Source organism: Jaculus jaculus, chromosome X, assembly GCF_020740685.1.
Source record: "Jaculus jaculus isolate mJacJac1 chromosome X, mJacJac1.mat.Y.cur, whole genome shotgun sequence".
NCBI classification, from domain to species: domain Eukaryota; kingdom Metazoa; phylum Chordata; class Mammalia; order Rodentia; family Dipodidae; genus Jaculus; species Jaculus jaculus.
In genome coordinates, this window is record NC_059125.1 from 129,746,285 (window position 1) to 129,752,928 (window position 6,644).

Below are 6,644 nucleotides of genomic sequence, written 5' to 3' on the forward strand. Positions count from 1 at the left end.
TTGCTTCAGCAGCACATGTACTAAAATTGGACCGATACAGAGAAGATTAGCATGGCCCCCCACACAAAGGTGACTCGCAAATTCATGAAGCGGTCCATATTTTTGGAACCAAGACTGTGCAGGAGAAAGAGAACTAGGACTGAGGGACTCAATAAAGTTTGTCCTTTGGCTAATTTAAAAAAGAAGAAGAAGGGGCTGGAGAGATGGCTTAGCGGTTAAGCGCTTGCCTGTGAAGCCTAAGGACCCCGGTTCGAGGCTCGGTTCCCCAGGTCCCATGTTAGCCAGATGCACAAGGGGGCGCACGCGTCTGGAGTTCGTTTGCAGTGGCTGGAAGCCCTGGTGTGCCCATTCTCTCTTTCTCCCTCTATCTGTCTTTCTCTCTGTGTCTGTCACTCTCAAATAAATAAATAGATAAAATTTAAAAAAAAAAAAAAAAGAAGAAGAAGGATCGGGTTGGAGAGACAGCTTAGCTGTTAGGCGCTTGCCTGTGAAGCCTAAGGACCCCAGTTCGAGGCTCGGTTCCCCAGGACCCACGTTAGCCAGACGCACAAGGGGGCGCACGTGTCTGGAGTTCGTTTGCAGAGGCTGGAAGCCCTGGCGCGCCCATTCTCTCTCTCTCTCTCTCTGCTTCTTTCTCTCTCTGTCTGTTGCTTTCAAATAAATAACTAAAAATAAACACTTTTTTAATTAAAAAAAAAGAATCACAGCTCTGGAGCTGGGGAGGTGGCTCAGTGGATAAAGGACTTAACACAGAAACATGAGAGCCAGAGTTAAGATCCCCAAAATCCATGTAAATGTTGGGTGGGCATGGCAGACCACGTGTCGTCCCAGCACTGGAGAGGCAGGTACAAGGATTCCCCAGGGAAAGCTGCCTGCCAAATCACTGAGTGAGCTCTGAGTTCAAGTGAGAGGTCCTGCCTCAGTGAATACAGTTGCGAGGCAACAAGCAAAACTGTCTGACCTCTACAAACCTGTGCCCACACACACATGAACACACACGTACATACATGCATAACATATGCCAACAGAACAAAAGAGTTACAGCTCATACGGAAGAGCCCAAGGATGGTGAATGAAGGCTACCTAGCAAACACTGGGGAAGTGCCACCAAGCACTCCTCAATCCATCTCCATACTTTCTGTCTCACATCCTGAAAGAGGAACTGCCAACAGAAACTGTTTTGATTGCCATCCCCATGTTGTACTCAGAGCACTCCGTCCCTCCCTTACCCGTGAGTTTATGTGAATAGTGCCCTAAAAAAATCCCACCCTTGAGCTGGAGAGCTGGCTTAGTGGTTAAGGCACTTGCCAGCAAAGCCTAAGTACCCAGGTTCATTTCTCCAGATCCTACGTAAGCCAGATGCACATGGTGGCACATGAAACTGGAGTTCATTTGCAGTAGCTAGAGGCCCTGGTACACCCATTCTGTCTCTCTAATTAAGAAATAAAAATATTTTTTTAATAATCCCACCCTTGCCAGGCATGGTGGTGCAAGTCTTTAAGCCCAGCATTCGAGAGGCAGAGGTAGGAGGATCACCGTGAGCTGGAGGCCACCCTGAGAAGACATAGTGAATTCCAGGTCAGCCTGGACTAGAGTGAGATCCTACCTCAAAAAAAAAAAAATAAATAAAAATAAAAATCCCACCCTCCATCTGTAGTGCCAAGGCCATTATATTACAAGGTTCTTCATGCACACAGCACTGTCTGGTCTCACAAGGACAATGGCATGCCCACATCCCCAGACTAGTTGGAGAAGAAATGGTTGATTTTTCAGACCAACATGACAAGCTGCTTTTTTTTTGTTTTTGCAGGGAGAAGAGACACCATGTTAGACATGGTTTAAATAATAGACACCCTGCATTTCTCCTTAAAGGAGTCCACAGTTCCAGATCTTGCCAGAGCTTTGGTAGCAAGTCCAAAATTGACTTTCACTGTTCCAGAATCTTATAGAAGAGAGTCAGACAATGAGTTACCAAATGAACAGCTTCTGGCTCTCTTACCAAGGGCAAGTCTCACAGTAACTAAGATGCTAAGATGTTGAGACAGTAGCAAGTTAATAACAACCATAATTTGCCAGGGTGATTGCAAGTGCAGCAAACAGGATGGACATCTCTCTTTGTTGACTGAAATCTGGGCATATGGCTAGATATGATTTATCATCCACATTAGATGCTCATACCACAAGTTCCTAAACAAAGATGTTTTCCAGTTAGATAAATATAATTTTCATTCAATATGGATTTCATCAAACACTTAATTGCTGACACTGACAAGCACATCAAATGATCAGGAGAGATGTGTGTAATATAAAAATTACACAGACGTTAGCTTAATCTCCAAACAGCTTTTTTTTTTGTTCTGTTACAAGATGAAAATTAGCGGTTTAAGGTACAAACAAACCAACCAGAAACAAATCAATAAAACTCAGAAACCTGAAAGTGAACGATTCCAGTTGAATTGCACCCACCCTTTGAAACTGAAATGACAAGACAGAAGTCCCTTTTAGGAATACTGAAAGATCATTCTTGTCAGAACTCGCCCAAAGCCAAAGAAGTGGGTGTTCTGTGCAGGTCTTCCTGCTTTTCCTTCATAAAAGGCCCCCAAGGCTGTGGGTCAGTGCCTCAGGCTGCTCTTTTATCTCAGTAACCTGAGTGCCTTTGGAAAGCCTGCCCCAGGTCAGGTCTAATTCCCCGGTATTCAATGAATTCCAAGTCAAGTCCGGGCTGGAGTCAGCTGCCTCCATTGAAAATCTTTTGCAATTGGATGGATGGCTTGACCCTTCTGTCTTAAGGATTGGAATCTCCTGGGCAGGGATTGGATTTCACTTTCCACGTCTACAGTGTTTGCACCAGGGTTATTAATATAATAATCTCGGCAGGGGCATCATATTGAAAGCAAGCTGAAAATCATATATTAAAGCCTGTAATGTGAACCGAGGCTGAGGCAAGTCCCCAGTAGGAGATTGGGTAATTGAGCAGAAGGCCAAGCCGGAGAAACTGTAATAAGTACACAGTGAGCCCATTTGGAGAGAGAACATCTTCCAGACTACCCAATCACTCATGGCAATGCTCTGAAGCATGTGTGAGGAGAGGAAGTAAACTGAAGAGCAACCATTCCCAGCACAGTGTTAGGGACTCGGGATTCCCTTCCCCAGACATGGCTTAAATGGAATAAAGGAATCCACTGGAGCTGCCTAGTCAATCTACAGAAGGTACAGGCGTCTGGAATAGCACATGCCACACACTCTCTGGCTTCAGCCCTGGCTTTGGATCTCAGTCCAGTTCCTTACTACTTGGGGGGTGGGAGTATTAGGAAAGCCCTTGGCATACCAGTGCCTCAGTACCCTCTTTTATACAAGGAAGATGATACTTATCAGCTACTTCATCCATTGCACAAGAGAAATTAGAGATGACCTTTATAAAGGATGTGTCACAGGACCCAACAAAGAAGACAGTATTCCACAAATGGACAAGACTGGAAAGATGCCTGGACTCTTCTTAGCGCCCCTAAAATCACAGCCCAAGGAGAATGTCAACATCCTGGTCCACTCTAGGCCAGAATTACTCTGCATCAATAAGTCATTGAAGCTCCACATATACTTGACTTTTTTTTTCCTGTCTTGATGTTTTTAATTATTCAAGTCATTCATGACTGAAAACTATTTGTAAAAGTTCAATTAGCAGGAAAAAAAAGATGCAAATTCCTCTTGACTGACATACAATTCCATTCTCTTCCCTTGAGATAACTACTGTTTTCAATTTGTTTTGTATATTCGGCCATACAAACACACACATACAAATGCATAGAGTGTTCTTCCCAGAAGTTTCTGCTCTGGTTTGGTTTGGCTTTGGCTTTTAAGAGGGCTGGTTTTGTTTTGTTTTGCTTTGCTTTGTTTTCTTTTGTTTTGATTTGGTGTTGAGGCCAGGCCTCATTCTAACCCAGGTTGACCTTGGCCTCACTCTATAAGCCAGACTAACCTCAAACTCACAGTGACCCTCCTACCTCAGCCTGGGATTATAGGTATAAGCCACCACGCCTGGCCATCCCCTAACGTTTTTAAAGAATCAAAATGAATATTTTGTGTGTATGCTTTGAACATTTTATTGGACAATAGTATACATAAGAAAAATTAACACAAGATAAGCATACAGTGATATATTTTCATAAAAGGAGCATACATGTGTAATCAGCCCAAACATCAACAAACATTCCATTCTGATTTATATCATCATAGATTAGTTTTGCCTGCTCTCATGCTTTATATAAATCAAATCATAGTATATTAGTTTTATATTGCTGTGCAACAAATTACCACAAACCCTGCACCTTAAAACAACAGAAATCAATTACCTCCATTTGTGTAGGTAAAACAACAAAATCCAGGCATAATGGAACTGGATTCTTTTCCCAAGGCCTTATCAGGTTCAAATCAACATGTCAGCCAGGACTGTGGCACCATTTGGGACTTCGGGTCCTCATCAAAGCAGAATTTGCTTTATGCAATTAGAGGACTAAGGTCTTCATTGTTAGTTGGCGATCAACCAAAGGTCATTCTCAGCAATCAATACCCCAGACGCGTGCGCCCCCTTGTGCATCTGGCTAACGTGGGTCCTGGGGAATCGAGCCTTGAACCGGGGTCCTTAGGCTTCACAGGCAAGCGCCTAACTGCTAAGCCATCTCTCCAGTGCCACATTTGTGCTTTTATGTCTGGCTTCTTTCACTTACTGTTTTGTTTATGAAATTCATCTATGTTGTAAGAGATTCAGGCACCCTCAATGTTATGAAGCATGCCATTGTTTGAATATGCTGCATTTATTCATTTGACATTTATTCATCTTGACTGGTAGTATCTGTGGGGGTCTGATTCAGGTGTCCCCCATACACTTAGGTGTTCTGACTGCTAGGTTCCCAGCTGATGGATATTTGGGAATTAATGCCTCCTGGAGGGAGTGTATTGTTGGGAGCGGGCTTATGGGCTTTATAGCCAGTTTCCCCATGCCAGTGTTTGGCACATCCTCCTGTTGCTGTGGTCCACCTTATGTTGGCCAGGGGGTAATGTCCACCCTCTGCTCATGCCATGTTTTCCCCTGCCATCGTGGAGCTTCCCCTCGAGCCTGTAAGCCAAAATAAATCTCTCTTTCCCAGAAGCTGCTCTTGGTTTGGTGCTTTCTACCAGCAATGCTAACCGGACTGCAACAGTATCCATATCTAATTTTATCTATATTGATATGAGATCTCACTATGTTGTCCAGGCTGGCCTCAGTCTTCCAAGGGGCTTGGATTACAAGTGCATACTGCTACAACTAGCTCTTCTTGTCCGAATTTTAAATGCTGGGCTTTCATGAATAGTGCTTTCATGAAAAAAGCTTTTGGTGAATTTAAGCACACATAAAATGAACACTAAATATTGTTTTGTTACAAGATATTAAGAAGGTTTGGAGAAACAGCTTAGTCAGTAAGGTACTAACCTTACAATCATGAAAACCTGAGTTTGATCCCCAGAACCCACATTTTAAAAGCTGGTGAGTTGGAACAAGTTTGTAATGTTAGTTTGGGGGAGGCAGAGACTTGGGGATTGTTCATTACTCAGCCAGTGTGGCCTACTTGGAAAGTTCCAGACCAATGAGAGACCTGTTTTCAAAAATAGTGGGTGAGGAAGCAGCACTCTTGCCCATCTCTCCAATTCCTCTGTGGATCCAGTTGTGGTTTGGCTGAAGTGCAAGGGGTAGTTTATCTCTTCTGGTCTCACTACCTTTGGGACCAGGGAAGTGGGAGGAACCCCGTACTTTTTTTTTTCATTGGCAACTTGCATACATTTAAAGAACACATTTAAGCCTGGCGTGGCTCTAAACATGCAAGACTGCTGACTTTCAAGCCTAATGAGAATGGAGGACTGGAACCAGCTACAGAAGTTCTTTCCTCCTGCTTACTGCAGTTCAGGGCTTTCTCTCTGTTGTCCTCTATGCCAGAAGCCTCATGGAACACAAGTTGGGCAGGTGAAAGGATTACTTGGTGTGAGAAGAGACACAAAACATCCCCAGATAAATGTTGTAAAAGGTGAAGAGAAATTCTTACTGTAAGAACTTCAGGATCCGGGCTGGCATGTTGTAAATTTGGTTTTTAAAAATCTTTACTGTGTGCCTTTATATGTTGAAAGTATACAACTTGTTTGATTTTACAAGACCCACAGCTAAGAAACAATCTTAAATCTCAAATAAGACTTGGGGCTTTAGAACTATCCTAAGCTGGTAAAGACTAGGACTTTAAAATTGGACTAAATACAGTATACAGTATGTGATATTTTAAAATCTATTGGGGATCAGGGGCGGAATGTGGTAGTTTGAGTAGATGCCTCTAATATATTCAGTGTTGTACTAGTTTGTAATTTGGATCTGCAGCCACCTGGCTAGAGGAGGTATTACTGGGCACTGGGTGGATCTTAAGACGTGGTGGTGGGTTTGAAATTCCAATCTAAAGATATGCAAAGTGCTGAGTTCCACCTGGAGTTCCTGAAATGTACTGTGTGGCTTTTGGCTTGTGGCTTCTCTCTCTTTGCTTGGACCTGTGAAAGTAGGGCCAGCTTCTGCTGCCATTATGGAGCTTCCCGTGCATCTGTAAGCTTCAATAAATTCCTTTTTTCATAAC

At 43.3% G+C, this 6,644-nt stretch overlaps 1 non-coding gene across 1 annotated transcript; it reads left to right on the forward strand.

The window, feature by feature from the left end:
• LOC123456872 lies at positions 1–104 on the forward strand. Its single transcript, XR_006634745.1, has one exon. It is a non-coding gene; the product is annotated as a U6 spliceosomal RNA (small nuclear RNA).
• The last annotated feature ends 6,540 nt before the right edge of the window (positions 105–6,644 follow it).